Genomic DNA, 9,245 nt, shown 5'->3' with positions numbered 1-9,245 from the left:
TTGCAAATGTTGATTATATCATAAATTTTTTTAATGTTTTGTGGACCTTGCTCTAGGAGAAACATGAAAGTTGCAACAAGCATTGAAAAGGTGGTAGAATACAAAGAAAGTGGTGTGGTTCTCATATAATAAAGGCTCGTAATCGAGGTAAAGAACCTTCATCTCCAAAGACATCCCTAAGATACTATAGACATTTCCAAATAAAAATGAAAATAAAAATATTGAATTACGCAATTAAATGTACCCTCACAAATGGAGGACATATAATGCATTTGATGTGGTTTCGTTTGAAATTGGTTGATCCCTTTAATAAGGGATGATCCAAAGGAAAAGTGTAGACTCATCAATGGCAAATATATATATACATATATGCATATGCATATATGCATATGCATGTGTATCTATACAATAAATACACATATACATATATGTATGTGTGTGAAAACGGCCGTATAATTGGAACAATGTAAATGCTAATTTTGAGTGCAAGCCTTTATACAATTGATAGGAAGAATTGATAGGAAGAAGACACACACACACACACACACACACACACACATATAAAGCCATGGTACTAGATGTGATTTTGAAAGTAAGTAAATGATTTTTGTCTTTTTTTTTTGGAAGTAAGTAAATGACTTTTTATCTTTTTTTTTCCTAGCTTAAATAAAAATCGAATAATTCGTGTGACACAAAAAATAACATCTTTGAATTGGAAACCTTTAAAGGTTAGCTCTGAGTGTGAGCCTCCATACAATTGATGAGAAGAAGACCTACATAAATTAAATGTTTTTAAAACCATGGGACTGGATGTGGATTTGAAAGTAAGTAGATAACTTTTTATCTATTTAACTCTAAGTGATTTGTGTGACACTTTTTAGTTTTAATTTTTGTATATATTTAGTAGCTTTTTCTTCATAGCACATTTTAATAAATCTGTAAAATGGTTATAAAAAAATCTTGAAATGCCACAATTGCATGATTATGTGGTGATGACCACCTAACACATTCTCACACAAGTGTTGGAGGTGCAAATCTCGCATGGGTAGTGGGGATTGCAAGTTGGGAAAAGGGATGCCAAGTAATTCTACATGCAAAGGGAACGTGGGAGATGAAAGGGTATATATGGTCCAAAATGACCAACCGACCATATCATACGACTGGGACCATGTTAGACTACAACACAATCCTATAGGAACTATATGTAGCTCCCCTATGGCCATATTAGACGACAACAGAGTTGTGTAGGACTTATGTGCAACACAGTGCCCATCTGAGAGTGTATGGACTCTCAAACAGGCCTCGCAACTTGGGAATAGTGTGCCCTCGATTTGCTATTTTGTCCAGCACTACTTGCTATACGGTTACTTAGCCTGCACATGCATGCATCCTACTTGGTAGATTGCCAAGTCTACATAAACTGTCTCCTAACCATCTCACCACATTTAGCTACCATCCAATATCTAAGCTATCTGCTAACCATCTAGTTACATAAGCTGTCTCCTAACCATCTGGCCACATTTATCCACCATCCAATATCTAAACTAGGAACTGTCAACGACGGGGGTGTGCCTAGGGGGGCCTTATAAAATAGAGCACATCCATCACCCACAAGAATAACCTGAGGAGGGTGGAGCATTGACCAAACTTTTTTCTAACACAGGTGGATAGGTTGGACACAAGTGACTAGGATTCAATGGAGTATAGGAGCATTGTGTTCATGAATGAGATAGCTTGGTTGAAGGAGAAGATGGTGGCAAGGGTTGGTTTATGTGGGGTGTTGATGCATGCTAAGATGGTGTGGAAGGTGGGGGTTGAAATGGGGTCCGATAAAAAGATATTGAATTGAATATAGGAACATGGAGTGGTTGATGAAGGAACGGATATACCTGGGAGACAAGGTGCGGTTGAGGGTAAGGGTACCCATGGAAGATCAGATTATGGTTGGCAAAGTGTCGAGGTTAGTAGACCATGAGAGAAGCATGTCTAGTTTCCTTTTGGTCATGCCCTTCTAATGGGCTGTATCCAAGGCAAGAGTCTCCAATTTATAAATTTAGCATATGCCTTGGTTATGAGGGTTTCTTTGTGGAGGTGGAAGCCTTGGTATGCAGCTTCCCTCGGAGCCGCTTTTCTCAATGCATGGTTGTGCTCTTCTTGGAAATTAGTGAGAGAATTGGTGGCCTCATGTGTTTACGAGGCAAGGGCAGCATCACACTCCTTTCTAAATTGGTTAGCTGCATGGACCGCTTGGGCCACTTCTTCGGACTCTTTGGCTTTAGCATGCTTGAGCTCATGGAGTTGGTCTCTTTGGGCTTCATGTGCCTAAGCTACCACAATCTTGGTGGTTTTCTAGGGCTTGGTATTGAAGGCATAGGGCATGCATGTCTTGCTCTCGTGAGTGGGGACTAGTTCCTCTTGGGTGGCTATGTGGCTACCCACCACCACGAAGTCATTCTGAAGTTGACGATTTCACCTTTGGCTTTCTTGAGATTGGCTTCAATTTTGGTAGTCTTCTCATGGGTGGCTTGAAGTAGATGTTGGGACTGGCTAAGCTTCTAGCCGTCTTCCTAGATGTATGCATGACGGCTCTTTAGCTCTTGTTATTGCTAGAGGATGTGGCGCTTGGTTGATTCAACAACATGGCTGCCGATAAGCTCGACCTGCCATGTCGACATCAAAAGTACTAAGGGGAATTGTAAAATCATGGCCTCTTTTCGTGGTGGAAAGAGGTGGACTATGAGAGATCAATTTATAGCACCCTTGAGGGTGTCTTATATGGAGGTGGGTAGTCGAGGTGGGTATGGGACGCTCCCAAGAAAGGAAGGTCAACCAAAGTGGATGTGGTGGAGATTGGATGAAGTAAGAATTGGTTACAAATTTGGGGAGGGTGGTGGTAGCTGTCTCATGGGTCACTGGGTGACTCTCTTAGGCATATCTTTAGCTCTTAGGCTCCACGGGCTACCTTGCCCAAGAGAGTCACTGGGTGACTCTCTTAGGCATGTCTTTAGCTCTTAGGCTCCACGGGCTACCTTGCCCAGATGTGGGTTAGGTGTGGAGAAGTCTTGAGGCTCAAACGTATCACTAACAGAGCTAAGAGGAGCTTCTCCTTGAGTGGAATGGGGAATGCGGAATGCGGAATGCGGAGGGTGGTGACATAAGGTTGAGGTCATGAGATGAACGGTAGAGCAGTTAGTTGAAGGTTCCTCCATTACAGGCCTTGGGGATTAAATGGATGGATTACATGATGGCTCCCATTTTTGTTTCTTCGGAGGAGGTTGGGGCTTTGAAGTGTTGGTGGAATGCGGCTCCACAAAGTGCTAAGGGCTTAGTGAGGCGGCACAGGGGCAGGAAGCCCATTGTCAATATGGCAAAGGATATTTGTGAGCATATGTATGTAATATACCTTTCTTGTCCAATTCTTGCAAGCTTTGGAGCTCAACAGTGAAGGATTTGGCCCAATTTGTTGATTGGCCAAAAAGTAGCTTGGCTAAAATTAATGAGGGACACCAAGATGCCATGGTCCTAGGCCGAGGGTGAGCACATGGGTTGGTGGTAGCCATTTCAAGATGCAATCATGTCATCAAATTTAGTCCCATTGGAATGGTTGTTGGCGATTAGGTGCCAAACCTTGGTCATGGATCCCTCCCCACTATGGAATTGAGATGCATGGCCCGAAGATGTAGGGCTTTGTACATAGGATTGTCTCGATGAGGGAGATCTGATATGAAGTGACCCATTATCCGATATCACAACCTCGTCTGAATTGTCTATACTATTAAGGTAGGACAACTCACTGTAATGTAGGGTAAGAGGGAGATCTGAGTTCCATATAGATTGGTGGTGGAAGGGGGACTTTGCATCAAAAGCATTATGTCGGTGACCTACATACCATATTCTTGAGGTCTCTTGCTCTTGTTGCACCATGGCTTTAAATAGAGGGGCATATAGTCTATAGGTGATTGATCACGATACCCATGTGTTTCTTATTAGGTCCTATTGTACTGGTGTGCAAGTCTTGGAGGAAGCGATTGGGGAGGTAGTACACCATATCTCTTTATGGGAATAGGTGTGGGTATCTTGCTTAAGGTGCTATTTGGGAGTTGGCCTTGAGATTTCCCTTGGGGCTAGCCCTGCCACCACTACTAGCTTTGTGGTTGACATTGCGGCTAGCCTTGCGCCACTGCTCACCTTAAGGAGGTTACCCTCAGGGCTAGCCCTACCACCACTACTGGCCTAAATGGTTGAGAAGATTCTTTGCCATCCATGATTATGTCCTTGACTAGGACTCTAGTTATTGGTGTTGGTTAGGCACCCTTGGCCCCCGATGAGGCTTTAGATGTTGCATACCCTATCTCTTGGTTTGGGTGGATGACTTCTACATTATTATCTTGCAAATTATCTACAAGGTCTATGGTAGTGGGTGGCAACACTCATCAAATATATAGTTCATTTCCTATATAGATGGTCATGAAGCCTCTTGCTCTTAAGAGTGATCACGAATCAATCAATGAGTGATCAATCATCCAGTCTTTTGTGGGTGCTACATTTGATATGGAGATACTTGGTTCTAACATTGGAATCATGCATTATTTCTCTCCCCTACTTTTTAAGGGCAATTTTTAAGGGCAATGGGCTCCATCTAGCTCCATTTGGCAAGAATCCCACCCATGATAGTCCATCTCAAGACCTTATAGCCAGCCTTTTTAAGAGGAATTTAGAAATCTAAACCATTGGCCTACTTTAAGGCGAAGTCCAAATGAATAGATATGGTGGGATAATCAATCCTTCCCATGGCCTTACAAATTTGATCAAACTTCTCTAGGTACTGAATATAATCTCCACTTTCATAAAATTTGTTGAAAGAAGTGGATTTGAAAAGGGTATTAAGTGCATAACCATAAGAAGTGAGAGATATGGTGGATAGAAGATGGAAAAAGAAATAATTAGAGCATAATATAAACACTAATAGAAGTGATTAAAATATGAGTGAAGGCTAATCAACACATCATGTTTTTGCATTATGAGAAAGAGCTTGATACATCCATATGTAGCTCTCATAGAGCTTTCATCCACATGTTTTATGCAAACTTGTGCCATCCATGTGTTAAAAAATGCTCACATGCCTTGTGCACCCTCGCATTAGGGGAAATTTGGACTCAAATTGGGCCCTTTAAGGATTTGTACACATTCTCTCTCTACAAAAATGGGTTCATGGTGAAATTTTTACAAATCAACTTAGAAGTGAGCGGAGTTTGGACATTTGGAATCTAATCTTCGAGACCTTTCCAATGATATATAGCATGATGGGCAATTTTTCATATTCAAGACGTCCCCAATCTTGAATATGCAAAATTTTCTATGTTTATCTATTTATGCTTTAACCTTAGCCTCACTCCCTTCATTGAGTTCATGTTTATTTACTACCCCCCAAAGCTCTTTTTGCATGAGTAGATACATGACTTTTGTTTGCCATGTACGAAATCCTTCACCACCACTAAATTTATCCACTAGAATTAGGGTGGCCATAGCTTAATGAGGGGGGTCTTATTAAGCTTTAACAACATCAAAAGATGCAAATCCAATCATAAAATGCTCAAAATACGTCTGATAATTAAATCAAGATATTTAGTGATGCTAATTTATGTTAATTATGCAAAACATTGGGCAGCTTTGGGTGATAATTGTGAGTAGATTTGGCAATGAATGAGAAAGAAAAAACTTTGTAGCCTTGAATAGAAGTGAGTATGCTTGAGATGTAAGCCCATAAACACATGATTAATTATTTTAATCAAGCCTTAATCACTATATTACCAAAATTATTTTTTGAAGAGTGCTCAGGCACGTGAATGAGGTAGAAGGCAACATTTTTAGCTCAATCTAAGGTTGTAGAGCGGTTTATAGCCATCAAAAACACCTAGGGATCAGTGGGATTAACAGATTGTTGCTTGATGACCATGAATCCGTGATTTCCCCCAAAACATTTAGCATCGACTGTAGTGGTTGTTGTGCGCGATTCTTAATGAGATTGCTTAATTGTTTGAATGTGCTTGGTCACCGTGAGGTCCTCTAGCTTGAGCTAGAAGGATTTTTGAAATAGTTGCGTGAAATTGGAGAGCCAAAGCCTCCAATGGCAGCTCCTCATTCTATGTAGAGGATAAGATTAATTAGAGGTAGTAACAAGCCTATTTAGAACTAATTCAGCTCCTAAAATTAGTACTAATACTAAATTGTTAGGATGAAATGATGACCTAGCTCTAGATACCATGTTGAAAGAAGTGGATTCAAAGAGGGTACTGAGTGCATAACCATGAGAAGTGAGAGATATGGTGGAGAGGGGATGGAAAAAGACATAATTAGAGCATAATATCAACACTAATAGAAGTTATTAAGATATGAGTCAAGGCCAATTAACACATCACATTTTTGAATTATGAGAATGAGCTTAATACATCCATATGTAGCGCTCATAGAGATTTCATCCACATGTTCTATGCACACTTGTGCCATCCATGTGTTCATAAATGCTCAAATGCCTTGTGCACCCTTGTACCTTCCATGTGTCTACTTTTTGATTGTTGACCACCTTTTACATTCATCCATTCACATCCCATATTAACCTTAGCTTGCATCCATTCCAATTTCATAACATCCTAATCTTCTTCTACATTAATTCCCACATACATGTGACCCATACATGATATGATAGACACCATATTTCAACACCCCCCTTGGTGCCCAAACGGATCTCATCCCAAGAAGGTAATGTGACATACATAGACATGATATTCCCCTCCCCCCCCCTTAATGGAGACACACACACATACATCACTTAGCCTACATCATCGTTACATGATCATGACATAACATCATGGACATGAACATAGATAGCATCACATCCACAGAGATATGGGCACATCTTGAACAAGGGTTGCCCAATCACAAGGTTGACATAAACATCAACATAGACATAATTCATGACATAAAATATCATCATATACATCATCTCACCTGAAGTTTGTCTTGATCGCTGGCATCAATGTGATGAACCATCGACTGGCCTTTCCCACTACACATAAGTTCAACGTATGTACCTTGATGGGGTAGTTTGGATTTCCCACTAAGGCCATGTGTGAGTGCTCTTGTGAGTAGGGACTCACTTAGTCCTTTGTGAGCATCTAGGGGTTGAAGAGAGTTGGTACCTATAGGATTTATGAGAATGTTAGGCAAAGGACCAAAGCCCGGTGGGATTGAAGTGACAGGGGATGTAAATCTCAATGATACGCTTGTTGTTGGCATAGCACATGGTATTGGGAGTTGCAGTTAGGGCATGGATCTCAATGGCTCGAAGACATCAGCCATTGGGTTCAGTCTATGTGTGAGCCTACATAATCCCTCTATCATGCCCTTATCTTGACGTTGTCAATTGCTCCTTTAATTATCCATTTGGGGTGGTTGGGTGGGTTCTAGTTTCTTGATTGGTCTATGTGGTGCACTGAACGAAGAAGAGTAAGAACTTGTTTCATCCTCACTTAGTGATGTACTGGAACTTGTTTCATTCTCTGACTTTCTTTGGTTTGTCAGTTTTTCATTATGCTTACCCATGTGACGAGACCGAATTTTCTTTTGGGTTTTTGTATTCTGTGTCGCACATATGGGTGTTGAGGTTTGTGTGGTGGTCTTTGATATGGATGCTTATGCATCATGTATAGCTTTTGGCTTTTCGTGTTTATGTCCCTTTTTGGGTTTATGTCCTTTACAGACTCCTTTTTCCTATCTTTTAATTCGACATTGGTTTCGACAGTTTGTTGTCCTTTGTTTTTCTTTGTTTTAGAAGGTTTTGTTTTCTCTTTTGGGTTTTGTTTTAAAGCCTGTTCTTCTACCCATGTCGAGGTATTGTCTTTTACGTTCTTTTTGACCTTGGCTTAAATGTGTAAGCACATTCAATGGCACTGTGGACAATTGCTCATTTTGTACACTTAAGATGTTGAGAGTTGTATTTTGTGAGACAAGTTGCATTGAAGCAACTCATCTTGGGCAATCTCTTGGAACATGTGATCAATGCCACATCGTTCACACATTGGTAGGTGTTAGTGACTATGGGCATGGAAGTATTCCAAACTGTGTAGTCTACCACCTTGTGAGGTCCACTATAATAGAAACACTAAAAGTGTTCGTTAACTGCCTCATGAGCAGTTTTCGCTCACCTTTAATGTGATGCATCCTCCCCTCATGTACAAATTGATAAACATGCATTGCGAAGTTTATAAGAGGCTTCTTCCGTGCATGCTAGTCTTTCCCTAGCACAACATCAAAACGTGCTATTCAAGTAATATCAACGTTGAGCTCCTCAAAGTAGGATTGCATGATGAGACCAAGGCCTACAACCTATGATCCGAAACCTCTGCTCCTTTGCCATATGTTAGCTCAACTATGTAATGATATGGTGATGGTTGAGTTTTCAACTTTAACTTCTTGACAAGTTGAGAACAAACCATATTATGACTAGAGCCCATATCAAAGAGTACCTTCACTGGCCTCCCTTTTATATATATATATATATATATATGTTTCTGTTTAGTGCACGGGAGATGGAGGTTTTGAGTCCATTGTGGATGAAGCAGGACACTTTTTAGTATCATAGTCAAAGGTTTTACAATATATGCAGTATAGAGGAACATGTGTCTTTGTATGCACAATGAGGATTGGGATGATCATAGTGATTGCACTCAACACAAGGCATTTTGTTTCTCACTTTTAGAGGCATGAAGGATGTCTGGTTTTGAAGGTTTTCATCCTCTCTTAGAGATGTTGGCTGAGGCTGTATAAAATTCTGGGAATGTCAATTCTGAGATCGATCTTTCATTTGCAATTGCTTCACTTGGTTTAGATGAGGAACACCTCGTAGCATGCTCATCTTCTAGCATGTTGTCATCTAAACGTATTGCTTCTTTGCCACATTGATCGAATGTTTTTGGATTGGATACAATGATCAAGTTGTGTAAGTTGTTATTCTTCAAGCACATCATGAAACATCTCCTCAATTGAACATTGTTTAATTTTTTCCATCACTCACAATGTGAGTCCAAGAGTTTTATCCTAAGAATAAAATCTCTAATGGATTCATTTGATTGATGCTCAATTGAATAGAGTTCTATTGCTGCACTCCACCGATCACCTCGTCTGGAAAAGCCATGTATAAAGGCTGATTTCAAGGTTTTGAAGTTGGTCTTGATCGCTGGTCTCAA

The sequence above is a fragment of the Cibotium barometz genome, chromosome 24, assembly GCF_041138505.1.
Source record: "Cibotium barometz isolate CiBa-2024 chromosome 24, ASM4113850v1, whole genome shotgun sequence".
Taxonomy (NCBI): domain Eukaryota; kingdom Viridiplantae; phylum Streptophyta; class Polypodiopsida; order Cyatheales; family Cibotiaceae; genus Cibotium; species Cibotium barometz.
The sequence above is the reverse complement of the archived record's forward strand: the minus strand, read 5'-3'. Positions refer to the sequence as shown.